We start from the raw sequence: 14189 nt of genomic DNA on the forward strand, positions 1-14189 counted from the left end.
GTGTTTCCTGTAGTTTTGTGTTATTGCTTTTGCATTGACAAACATCAGACACTTCCTCATATCTTTACTAATTGCCTTCAGATTAGATACACTATCAATTGGTGCTGTAATATTTGGGTGTTTCTCTGCATTTTGGTTTTTCCAAAAGGTTGTGCTATAGCTTATGTTTGTGGTTTCTCCATTACCCACAGATGTTGTTCTTTTTTTTTTTTTTCTAATTGCACTCCATTTACTGGACTTGGTTTTGCCATTACACTCAGGAGCATACACAGGAAGCCAGCCATAGAGCGGAGGAAGGTGTGAATTTAGCACCAGGGAGTTGGAGGTGCTTTGGACCTGGTGGAGAGATCCTCAGGTGAGGAACTCTCAAAGACTCATGTGGAAACTTGATGCAGTCAACAGGAACCATGACCCCTTCTTTTTGTTATTCCTATTTGCCTCTTTCCTGATCTCCTCCCTTGCCCCAGTCATGGAGGTCCCACCTAGTACTGAGTGATTCTGGAAGGATCTTTTTCAGGATCTTTTTCAGCCATATCCCACTTAATGAGGGTAACCAGCCCCTCACTTACCACTATCCTTTCTCCCCAAGGGAAAGGTCACCATTGGCTGGACACCTCAGCCCAAGGCAGAGTTGGCTTGGGGGTAGGGAGGGACAGTGCAGGAAAAATTCTCCTTACCATCTTCCCTTGGGGAGACTCTTGCAAATGCTATCTGGCCTGTGGATATCTGCCCCAGGTCAGAATCTCCAGGTTTGTTCCCTGGAATGAGAAAAGTTGAGGCAACTTCTCAGGCACTGCTGGTTCCATAGCCAACACTGAGGTCTGTCTGCCTATTACCAGATGCACATGTGGGCAACACTTAATCCAAATCCCCTGGCATATGATACTGGATCCCACAACTCCCAAGATACCTCTGTATGTGGACAGATCTTTTGTTTGTTGTTAAAAGGGGAAGACAAAAAGGAGGAACATCTTGCCACTATGATGCTAATATTACTCCCCTTCTATCCTTTATCATTGTTTTCTGTTGCATTTGCATTTAATACAGAGAGATCCTAAAAGAAAAGTCTATGGGGGGGAGGGTCACAAGATTTATAATAAGAATATGTGAGACTCACTCTCTGATTCCAACAAATTCCAATTTTGTGACTTTAGGCAAGTTCCTTAAATAATACTCAGCTTCGGTTTCTCATCTGTAAATGTAAATAATGTATACTTTTAAGAGCTGTGGGGAGAATTGAATAAAACATCTGTAAAGCACCTTGTCTATAATAGATACCCAACAAATGCTCGCATGTATTTTTCCTTCTTTCTTTCCTACTGTCTTTTCTCTCCTTTCAGTAAATATAATAACTTCTCACCTACTTTATAGCTACTTTTAGAATATGAACAACATGGTTAATTGACAGAAAACCTAAATTAAAAGCATTTTTGCTAATATCCAACAATTTTCATTCACTTATAACTCTAATATCAGTCTTGCTACAGAGAATATTTATATATCTCAAATGGTTGTGAGAATAAGGTGAGCACCTTCAAAATACTATTAGCTCTTTGAAGCATCCTGGTGTCTGGCATTAATTAGTAATCAATAAATATTTGTTTTAAAATGCTATTAAAGGCTTAATGAACAAATGAAAATAAATGTGTTTGGTAAATTTTATTTCCCAAATGCACACAAACGTTCATCAATTCTCTAAAAGTCAAAAAGTAAATCAATTTGGATGAGTCTTCCTATCTGTTCCCTTTTGGTTTGACTTGAATAAGTTTATGGAAAATGAAACGTTATCTTAAATTACACACACAGTTTCAAAGGAGAAGACCTATCACTAATAAAATAAATCTTTAAGCCCCATTCTGAGAACATAATTGTGTTTTTCCATTTATCAGTACAAGAATATTTAAACAGAATATGAATTGCTAGAAGACTACCTAATGCTTGGCTGTGAGTACAAAGCACCGGGACTCTCAACACAGGGCTGGCTTTACTCTGGGGCTGATCATCTCAGCCCTCCTGCCTCTCCCTCTAGGTGAGCACTGCTTGGCCACAGCTTCCAGATGTTTTCACAAGCCCTTCTGGTCAGATGGGGCCCCAGGAGCCACGGTGGGCAGGGCTGTGTCTCAGCTGCTTGCCTAGGTATCGGCAAATCAAGCTGTAGAGCCAGAAAAAATGCTCATTTAAGAATCCAATGAGGTCGATCTAAACTTCCTGATCAGCACCCCCAGCTTGGTTCTGCAGATGAGCAAAACCACAGGTTGGGATCAGTACTTGGGCCCTGCCTGGGCTTGGTCCTGCCAAGATCCATGTACTGGTCACAAGTACGCGTGTACTGGTCCCTCCCTCTTCTCCATCATAGTCAGGTTCTCACTGGTTGAGACCCATAGATTTCCCTGCAATCCCTCTGATGTATCCGAGTAGGGACTCCCATAAAATGACTAAGGGATGCTGGTTGTCCCCACTGGGTTTTCTTTTCCACTGGAGGGATGGGGAGCAAGGGGAGAACTCTGAGTGGTGCTCTGCTGTCTGGAGAGGGCAATGTGGTCCATGCGCGCTTCTCTCACCCTCTTAATGCAATCTGTCTTGGTGTCTGTGGTGCAGGGGACGCTTCTGCCTCTCCCCCATGTCCTGAGATCCTCCAATGGTGTCCTGTGCATGAATACTTATTAATTGTTCTTTTCGTGTCGGGGGTGGGCAGCAAAGTCAGGAATGACCTATAGCACCATCTTGGTGATGTCACTCTCCCAATGCTTGACTCATAGTTATAAAATCAGAATTCTATTAGATTAAATCATATCTACCACAATAGCTTCATAAATGTCATCGATGTTCCTGTTACGTTTTTGAGTATAAGAATACTCAAAAGAATACTTATAGCAATAAGAATTGCTATATTCTACTCTTCCTGGCAAAAAAAAAAAAAAAAAAACCTTAGAAACCCAATAACATCATTGCATGTGAAAATTTTAATCTGATTGTCAAGTGTCTTCCTTTACTGGGAGGGGGAGGAAGAGGAGGAAGGGGAGGAGAAGAAGGCAGCTAGTAGACAGTGATAATAAAACATAATGTCTTTAGATCCAAGAGGGCACAGAATAATGTTCCTGGGGACAATGATAGCTACTCTCTTACAAATTGTTCTTTGAACTTGCAAGATTAACCTTGTCCTCAGAACCAGGTCCCTTAAGTACTGAAACAACTACTCCAAGACTCAAAGAAAGTTAGTGGCAAGGATTATTAGGAGGGCTTCAAAGTATATTTTTTAAACAAGGAATAAGTGAGGGTTTTTTTTTTTTTACAAGTACAATAATCAGCAGTCTAATAGGTTATCTGTAAAACTAAATTTAAAAATTAATATTGCAGAAATGGAGACTTTTTTTGAACTGACAACTAAGTTGGAGGCTTGAAAGAAAACTATTGATACAACATTTGTCATTAGATTTTTTTTTTTTTTTTGTCATTAGATTTCTAAAAACAAATGAAACCTTGGCAAACTGCCTGATAGCCACAAACTACACGTGTGTAAGACCAAGAAAAGGCTTTAACATTTAGGGTGAACAGATCAGGTTACCAACTACTAACCTCAAGGAATTATTTTTGAAGTTTCTCAGGACGGGGGCGGGGGAAGAAATAGTATACTATTGACTGTCACCATCAGACCTAGAGCTCTGAGTATAAGCACTCCACCCACACACAGCTGCATGGCCCAATTTAAGCATGTGATCTTCACAGGGAAAAGTTGGAAAAAAACAGAGTCAGAGATTGCACAAGTCAGGAGATTTTTGCCAAAGTGCTCCCTAGTTTCCCTGAGACACCCTGGACCTGGCTCTTAGACATGCTGAAAGGGCTTTCCTTGATCTCCACCAAGCCAGAAGCAGGGCCTCTCTAGCAGCCAATTGATTCTCCTGGGTCAGTTAAACCCAAGTTGAACAGCCTCGTAACATCTGGGCTGCAGCAGAGAAAGACTCTTCTTCTCTTTGTTGCTGTGTCCAGCATCAGCCCAGCACAAAATTAAACTAGCTAAATAATGCTGTCTATCTTTTGATATTTCCATGTGTAATTTTCCCAAATAAAAATAATTCAGAGTTTGGTTTTTGATCAAGCTGTGTTAGTAGGCTTCTTTATATTTATATATAATTAGATATTTTTATATATTTTATATATATATATATATGGCAGTTTATCAAAAACAATTCCTTGTGAAAAAAATGAAAGATACTCATCCAATGGTAAACTATGTGGAATCATGGCCATAAATAAGAAAAATGGAATTTTCCAATGGTAAAAACCTGACAAAGTCAACACAACATTAAAGATAAATATAATTATTAAAAAATCATTATTACCTTCATTATTCCATGAAGGTAAAAATAACCCTGTATTCCATGATATATCCTCTAAGGCAAAAAATAGTCAACTGCTTCAGTATATTTGATTTCTTAAAAATCTGGTCGTCAAGTCCATCCCCTTAAATAAAAAGAATGGCGAGGGGAGAACAAAAAGAAGCAAAATTTAGGGAAAAATAAAGTATGAAGCAATAATAAAATTTCCTTTAGTATCAGAGGCCCTACAGTAATGTTTCAGGGCATGATGGCAAGTACCTAAAGTGCAATGTGCTTTAGGACTTTGGTACTTGGTTCTTCACAAGCAATAGCCAGAGAAGACAATCAATGTATGACTATTGGTATTTTCCTGGGGTCTGAAAAGCAAAGTGCACAACCAGCATAGTTTTCCAACACAAATAGGTATATAGAGATCACATATGCCTTAGTGTGGTTTGTAAGACATCCAAACAAAAAACATACTTTAAGACACTTGGGGGGGATTATTTTTACTTATTAACCCCAATTTTGTCTCAAACATGAGTTTTCTCTGTCTGTACTTTGGCAGGGGACCAGCTTAAAGGATGATAGATATTTTAAGCCTCTTTAACAGTCTACAGCATTTTCTGCTTGAATCCAAAGTAGAAATGGCTCCTACATTTGTACGGAACCATGACCCTTCCTATGCAACACCCCTGGAGACAATTAACTTAATGTTTTAATATTTAACACTTTATTCTAAGGACATGTGCATTATAACTGGTCCATTAAACCCAACAGTTGATCCACATGATATGGGTCTTCCTGGTCATGTAGATAAGAAGATATAAGATATAGGGAGACACTGTCCCTAGAGCAACCAGAGATTTGAAAGAGTCCAACTAAGATATTTGTGTATCCCATGCAAATGTTCACTGAATAAATAAATTATGGCTTGTTTAATCATGAAACCTTATGCAGCCATTTAAACGGAAGATTATAAAGAATACAAAAAAATGTGAAAATGTATGATGTAATATTGATTTATAAGAAAAAGTCAAACAGAATTACAAATATGTAAATGCATTTGTATGTATGTATGTGTGTATACACATTTGACTACAATCTTAAAAATGTACTGAAAAATATACATGGAGAGAAAATGAATCAAAACGCTGATAGAGGCTATGTCAAAGTTTAATACTATAGATTATTATTATTGTTTCATCTTCAAAAGTTTTTATAATTCACTTTGTGATCTTTTTTAAAAGAAGGGATTTGGAAATCATTTTGCAAAACTCTTCAGGTCATTTTCTTAATGAAGTTAATATGGTATTGGTAGGTATCACTCAAATACATCCACCATTAACAAATCCAATGTGATACACAAAACTACATTGGTAGATATGACTAGAATATGTCCACGACGACTCTTTAAAGCCAGATTCATCCCCCAATTAAAACTTACAACATAAAATCCATGAATGAAATGAGTTCTTTAGTTTCCAAAAGGCATGCATTCTTTATTTATGACAAAACTTTAGCCACAAAATGGAAATCCCCTTTCTTTTGATGTACGAGAATTAGAATTTTTATCATACAAAGCAGAGGGAAACAATTTTTAAGTTATTAAGAAATTGTCTAATTGTATGTTTTGAGAAATTGTGTCATTTCCTGACTTAACTATTTTTAATTTAACTGTCATTTTCCTATCAATAAAAAAATGGGTCATAATTCCAGAGTGAGGAAAGTAAAATGGCTACTCTCTAGTTTTAGAGGTTTAAGGATTTCTAAGTACTTTATAAGGCTGAAATCTAATAACACATCTCCAGTTCTGTCAGAAATATTATTAGCATAATATTCTCTTACCAGGGCCCTACCAGCTTTTAACCTGCTTGACACTTTTCCTGTATTTGTGCTCTGTTTAACACAAGCTAGCCCGCAGCTTCCTGTGTGATGGTGATAACATATGCCTGACTTTGTTGTTGGCTGCTGGAGTGAAAGGGAAGACAATGCCCTTTAACCTGTGAAGTAGAATAAAGCTTATCAGATCCTCCCCAGATATCATTAAAGGAAATGGGCTGAGAAGGCTGCCTCTGGTAGGAAACATATATTTTAGAAAACTGTCACTGCTAATCTTTTTTGTTATGGCACCAGAAAATCACTTCTATGAATTTCAGTCCTTCTAGACAATGAAACCCTACCCAGATAAACTGAAGAAAGTACCAAGAAAAGCATAACAGGCAATAAATTATCTTCTTGCAACCCCTATGGCAAATGCTCTTCACCAAAAGAATTAACTCACTATCATTGGAAAAGGAGCCTGAAATCCATTAAGTGCTTAAAAGGTAAGAACTAATGCAAGATGGTATTAGACTTGTTCACAAAATACAAATATATAATATTACTTACATTTAAATTGCAACAGGTTTATTCCCAACTAAGTTTTTTCAGGCTCTCAGGAGGTTCAACCAGGTGGCATACTGACGGTCACACATTCACATCTTCTGGCCCCCTCCCCACCTCCACTTTCACATACACAAGAAAACTGTTAGACCCAATAAGCAAATGCAATAAAGCTGCAAGGTACAAAATCAACATACCAAAATTAGTTGTGTTTCTGCACCCTGACAATAAGCCGTCTGAAAGAAAATTAAGAAAACAATACTGTTCACAACAGTATGAAAAAAAATAAAATATTTAGGAATAAACTTACCAAGGAAGTGAAAGACTTGTATCCTGAAAACTACAAAGCATTGCTGAAAGAAGTCAAAGGAGACATAAGTAAATAGAGATCCCATGTTCATGGATTAGACGACATAACGATGTTAAAATGACTATACTACCCAAGGCAATCTATAGAAGCAGTGCAATCCCTTTCAAAACATCAATGGCATTTTTCCAGAAATAGAAAAAGTAATCCTAAAATCATATGGAACCACAAAAGACTCTAAAAAAACATAATCTTGAGAAAGAATAAAACTGGATGCCTCATACTTCATTATTTCAAAACCTACTATGGAGCTACAGTGATCAAACAGCCTAGTCCTGTATTTTTTTTAAAGAAAGTAAAATAAATAAATAAATAAAATAAATAAAATAAAATAAAATAAATAAATAAGAAAGTATCATAGTAAGTTTTTAATAGTGATTATATGTTGAACTGAATATTCTAAGATACTGAGTTAAGGAAAATTTTTACTCATTTCATCCTTCTTCAGACGAGATTGGGCGCGTTCAGGGTGGTATGGCCGTAGACTCATTTCATCCTTCTTCATTTTTTAAAACATTCTTTTAGAAAATTAAAATCACATCCATGGCTTATGTTATATTTCTATTGGATGGTGTTGCTCAAAAGTAAAAGCTAGCAAATCATGCTTCGCAGGCCAAATCCTGCCTACTGCATCCTTTTGTATGGCCTGTGGACTAAGCAGAGTTTTTACATGTTTGAGTAGCTGACAATAAATCAAAAGAATAATGATTGGTGACACATGAAAATTGTATGAATTTGAATTTCAGTGTCCATAACAGCGTTTTATTGAAAAAGAGCCATAATCATTTGTTTCTAGATTACCTATGGTGGTTTTTGCCCTCCCGCAACAGAGTTGAGACATTCCAACAGAGACAACCTGGCTCATGGAGGCAAATATATGACCAATGAAACAAAACATAAAAAAGAGCCTAGAAATAAATCCATACCTCAACTGATCTTCTGCATAAGTACCTAGAATACACAATGGGGAAAAGATAGAGTCTTCAACAAATGGTGTTGGGAAAACTGGATATCCACAGGCAAAAGAATGAAATTAGATTCTTATCTTACTACACAGAAATCAACTCCAAATGGTTTAAAGACTTAAACATGAGACATGAAACTATAAAACCCAGAAAATAGAAAAAACACTTGTTGATAAAGATGTAGAGAGACTGAAACACTTGTGCAACCTTGGTGGGAATGAAAAATGGTGCAGCCACTACTCAGACAATATGGAAGTTCCTCAAAAAGTTAAAAATGGAATTACCGTATGATCCAGAAATCCTACTTCTCAGTATTTACCCAAAAGAATCGAAATCATGATCAGAAGGAAGCATCTGTACTTTCATGTTCATTACACCTTTGCTCACAAAAGCTAAGAGGTAGAAGCAACCTAAATGCTCATCAACAGATGAATAGGTAAATAAAATGTGGTTTATACATGATATGGAGTATTATGCACCCATAAAAAATTATGTCACATGCTACAAAATGGATTAACCTTAAGGACATTATGCCCAGTAAAATAAATCAGTCATAGTAGAACAAACACTACATCAGTTCACCTATACGACGTATCTAAAGCAGTCAAACTCATCAGAGCAGAAAGTAGAATGATGGTTGTCAGGAGCTGAGGGAAAGGAGAAATGTGGAGTTGACATTCGGTGCACCTGAAGTCACCATTACACAAGATAAAAGGATTCTAGAGATCTTCTGCACAAGGTCTTTGTGCTTATAGTTAGCAATACTGTCCTGAACACTTAAAATTTTTAAGGAGTAAAAAAAAAAATAGTATTCTACTTGCATAGCACGCAAAGTCACTCTACTTGATAGGGTTGTAATCTAAGGATGTAATTCAAGGACTATTTGTGTCAACATGTCCATTTTTTCTTAAGAGTTAGCCAGGTAAGTTGTGATTCTCTCTGTGTCATGTAATATCTACAACAAATTTTGATCATCTTAACAAATGTCAGATAATAGCACGGCCCTCTTTTTTTTTTTTTAAATTAAAAACCCTATACAGCTGACACAGCACTCCACTCCCAGCTCTTTGATTCCAGAACAGTTTAAAATCCTGAGCCTGACTCCAGCACACATCCATTCTCAGAATTTCTAGGTTTTCAACATCAGGTGATTTCTCTTTGGGTCATTCTATCCATCTCCGCCTTGTTTCTGAAATCTGTATTTCTGACGTCCGGTAGAGGTGGCCGTGTTACTACCTCGTCTGCTGTTGTGCATGCTATGTCGTCAATAGCTCCGGGAGCCTGTTGGTAAACCTCTGTACAGTCCCTACCCTCAATTCCCAATTTCCCAACAACTAGGAAAAGCTTCTTTGTTGTTAAGGAGCAAATAGCTCACGTAAAAAGGTGGAGAAGGAGGTATACAAAGAATCTCACAGAATCACAAAGCATGAAGAAAACCAGATTCAGAAACCAGAAAATTATTAATACCAGGCTGCTCTCCATATTTCTGCTTCTGTCACTGCTTAGGAGTGTAGGCCCTGAGTCAGACTACCTAAGCCTAGAGTCTTGTTCTGCCATTTGCTAGCTGTATTACTCCGAATAAACCACTTCCTATATTTAAGCCTTATCTTCCCCATCAAAAAAAAAGTAGGGGAGACAAAAAAATGCCTCTCTGGGGCACCCAGGTGGCTCAGCAGGTTAAGCGTCTGCCTTCTGCCCAGGTCACAGTCCCAGGGTGCTGGGCTCCCTGCTCCCTCTGTCACTCCCCCTGCTTGTGCTCATGCTCTCTCTCTCTGTCAAATAAATAAATATTTTTTTAAAAAAAATACCTTTCTGATAAGGATATGATGACATTAGAGATATAAAATTCTTAGGCTAATATTTGTAGTATGTAGTAAGTACTGCATCCGTGTAAGCTGTCAAATTATTATCTTTGCTTCTTTGTCTCCGCCAAGTCACTCAGGCTCATCGTGGCTGCAGCCCAGCCTCTATAAGCACCACCCCCTGGTCCTTCTCCCCAGGTGGTTCCTCATCTTATTTGAGAACGCAACACAAACAACAATATAGCTGATACTGGGTCGACTGCCCTCCGTGGTTTAAAGAACTGTTGCCCGTAGCCAGGATTTTGCGACTCGGAGGGTAGCACCGTCCAGGAGTTGTGAACACGCCAGCTTCACACAGAGGACCTGTCCTGGACCCCGTGGCCCCAACCTATAAATTACATACTCTCGGTAAGTTACTGTTCACAGGTACAGTCATTTGTCTGCTGCTGTTCCCAACACAGTGGTGGCACATACAGGCCTAGACCAAAGGGGACTGACTTCTACTTGAGGACTTTTTCTTGTATCTTATGTGTCAAAATAGCTGTTTTGTGCTAAGTAGTTTATTGTACCTCTCTGATCACTGGTTTTCTCAACTGTAGGATATCATCTACATAGAACAACGTTTCTCAGACTCTATCCCCATGCATCTGTGGCAGACAGCCGCTCACCCTTCTAGGGACTGTGCCATAAATTGGATGGACAATAGAGAATGAGGAAATCCTAGAACTCCTTCTGTTAGTTTACCCTTTTTGCTCCAACTCAAAAAACATATATATCAGTGAGTAAATCAGGACACTTGGAACAGCATAAACAGATGATCTCTAAAACCTCTTCAGTTCCAAAATTTACAACTCTAAGAAATCTCGAGACAATTCAAAGTAGATCCTTTAGATAATATAAAGTAATGTAAATTTGCTATATTTCTCCAGAATTCTGTAGACAAAGATTTGGGTAAGTATTCTCAAGAAAGAGTATTCCATATGCGTTGGGAAAAAAAGGAAAATGTTTATACCTGAGACTGGTTGAAGAGCTAATAAAGCCACAAAATCATTTCTTATCTACTAACTTTGCAGAATTATTTTATGAAATATTGATGAAGGCATATGGAGTTTATTATTCAGTTCCAAACATAGCCTACTTTCTTATTCTTAGCACTAATTCAATAAATAATTCAATGAAATATCTTATATAAAAAGAATAATTCATTTTAACATCTTTCGAGTGTATTGGGGGGGCATAGTTAAATATAGTACTTCTATCAGTCAGAAACTTTGGCCATCTTTGCTAAAGTGTTTGACATAAAATAGTCTTAAATCTAACATTATCTTCTAACCTTATTGGGACAAAAATAGTTTATTAACAAAAATATTTATGAGTTTTATATTATCTTATTCCAATATTTCGCAGGGCTGATTGCCCTCTGGGGCTATTCCCAGCGGGCACATCCCTTCATTAATGGCAGAGAGAACAATTCTTTCAGGACAGGATTTCCTGGTAAGTGACTGTAAAATTATAAAGATGTTAGTTTGGAATAACTTTGATCTAAATACTTAATAGTAAGTAATAATAGCATGTATTTGACAGACCCCAGATTAAAATGTGGGGCCTACCTACAGAAATAATTTTCATTTGTTTTCTATTTTGTTTTAAAGACATTAATTTGTGTTCCTTTAGTTCTTCAAAATAAATATGTTCTATTTTTTAAGATTAATGTAATATAATAAAGTGGACCAGTTGAGCAACCATTATGAGTCTACAGTAATGGATAGCATGGCCAATACATTCCTATCAAGGATCATTAGATTTTCTGGTTAATTCTCTCTTCTTTTCTAGAGATTGATCTGAAAAAATCATGCTTAAATTTTACTCTAGGGATGCCTGGGTGGCTCAGTGGTTGAGCATCTGCCTTCAGCCCAGGTCGTGACCCCGGGGTCCTAGGATCGAGTCCCACATCGAGCTCCTTCACAGGGAGCCTGCTTCTCCCTCTGCTTGTGTCTCTGCCTCTCTGTGTCTCTCATGAAAAAAAAATTTACTCCAGAAAAAAATTGCAGTATCATAATCAGTGAACAATATAGTTTTCCCAGTTTTGCAACCAGTCCAGAAAATACTGGAGCAAGCCTACTAAGTGGATTCCAAGGCAAATCATAATGGTGTAGCATCATCATTGTTTAAGTGAACTGATGGGTTGGGGTTTTCCAGGAAAATGTTTAGGTGCCAACCCATTTGATGTACAACAGGGAATTACTATAGAAAGGAGTAGTGGAAATTTTTCTGACCATAATAATCAGAATCACAGAATTCTAAAACTGAGTTCCAATTCCAACCCAAACTGGTTTCTAGACTGGATGACACTTTCTTAACAGGGAATGTCATTGACTACAAATGACATGATAAAATGGTATAAATAACAAGCACATTCAGCCGTCATGCTGACTAAGAAATCTGAAGATGGGCAGTTTAAAGGTTTGTTGACAAGCTAAAAATGACAGGGTCCTGGGATCCTGTCTCTACAGGCCTTTCGGCCTTTCCTTCAGGCTTGCAATATGGGTTCTGTAGTTCCAGATATCATGGAATCTGGAAGGGGTAGGAAGCACACAGTGGAACCTAGAATATAATGAATTTGTGATCCTCCCTCTTTTTTGTTATCACAGTGTGGATTAAATCTTTCCTAAACGTTCTCCAACAGATTTCCCCTTTCTTCTCAATTGTCTACAGAGTGTCATCTTTTTTTTTTTTTTTTTTTTTTTACAGAGTGTCATCTGACCATCACTGGGCGTGCAGGGTTACGGGAAAGGTACCACTTGGCTAAGGAAAATGTGAATGCCAGACCACAAATGGTTGGTCCAGAGCACTTTGAGTCTGCACAAATTAGTGATCCCATTAGCATTAAAAGGAGGCTAATCTCAGAGGGAAAAAATAAAAAAAGGAATAAACTGATACATGCAATGACATGGATAGATCTTAAAAGCCTTATGCTAAGTGAAAGCATTATGCCAGATTCAAAAGACCACATACTATAGGCTTGATTTTATGACATCCCAAAAAAGACAAAACTATAGGGACAGAAATCAGATCAGTGGTCTCCAAAAGTGGGAAAAGGGATTGCCCACAAAGAAACATGAAAGAGATTTTTCAGATAATGGAAATCTTTTCTATCTTGATTGTGGTGTTAAACTATATATAAATTTGTCAAAATTTATTGAACTGTACACATAAAAAAGTCACTTTTTATTAAGTATAAATCATATTTGAATAAGCAAAAAAAAAAAAAAAAAGATTTTGCTTACAAAGGCCAAAGCCAGTATATATGACAACTCCACCACTATTTCTCCCTGAGACCTTGAGCATATTCTGAAACTCCTTATAAAGGTCTAGAATTACATCAATTCACTTTAAAATTGTACCCCAAAGTAGCCTAGACCTGGAAAGCCATTTCAGTAGAGACTAGTTAATTAAAAAAAAAAAAAAAAAAAAAAAAAAAAAAAAACTCCAGGTGTGCCAGAAAGTTCCTGGAATAATCTTAGCATTTGTTTTGGCCAAAATCTGTTTCCCATGGTCAGCAACAACATGTGGAGCTGGACTTTGCCAGAAAATATTCCTCTGGCTGCTTTCTCTTTGCACAGCATTCAGAACGTTGTGTGCCTTTAGAGAAGGGCTAGTTAACATAAAAATGCGATCAATTACACATAACAGCAGTTATATTTCAGCATAAAAACTTTTAGAAAATGTTCATCTTACAAAATCCCTTTATTTTTTAAAGATTTTATTTGAGAGAGAGAGAGAGAGAATGAGCAAGAGAGGGGCAGAGGCAGAGGAGAAGCAGCCTCCCTGCTGAGCAGGAAGCCCAATGTTGGGCTCCCTCCCAGGACCCGGGATCGAGACCTGAGCAGACGGTAGATGCTTAACCCACTGAGCCACCCAGGTGTCCCCCCCCCCAATTTTTTTACATGGGAATATCTTACATAGAAAAAATTGGGACGTCTGGGTGGCTCAGGGCTTGGGTGCCTGCCTCTGGCTCAGGTCATGATCCCAGGGTCCTGGGATCGAGTCCCCCATCGGGCTCCCTGCGGGGAGCCTGCTTCTCCCTCTGCCTGTGTCTCTCATGAATAAAGAAATAAAATCTTAAAAAGAAAAACATTATTTTATCCTCTTTATACCTCTTCAATGATATCAATAATTTACTTAAGAAAGTAAAATATAAAACATTAAATATTTTCTTTTTTTAAGATTTATTTATTTATTTGGGGAGAGGGGCGGAGAGAGAGGGAGAGAGGAAGAGAGAGTCTGAAGCAGACTCCGTGCTGGCCGCAGAGCCCGATGCAGGGCTCCATCTCACCACCCTGAGATCACGATC

At 37.8% G+C, this 14189-nt stretch overlaps 1 long non-coding RNA gene across 1 annotated transcript; it reads right to left on the reverse strand.

Moving 5' to 3' along the window:
• Positions 1-676: 676 nt before the first annotated feature.
• Positions 677-6939, reverse strand: LOC144304809 (uncharacterized). Its single transcript, XR_013371777.1, has 3 exons — positions 6899-6939; positions 1118-1192; positions 677-758 (listed from the first exon to the last, which is right to left on the reverse strand). It is a non-coding gene; the product is annotated as an uncharacterized LOC144304809 (long non-coding RNA).
• Between the last annotated feature and the right edge of the window lie 7250 nt (positions 6940-14189).

Source organism: Canis aureus, chromosome 34, assembly GCF_053574225.1.
Source record: "Canis aureus isolate CA01 chromosome 34, VMU_Caureus_v.1.0, whole genome shotgun sequence".
Classification (NCBI taxonomy): Eukaryota; Metazoa; Chordata; class Mammalia; order Carnivora; family Canidae; genus Canis; species Canis aureus.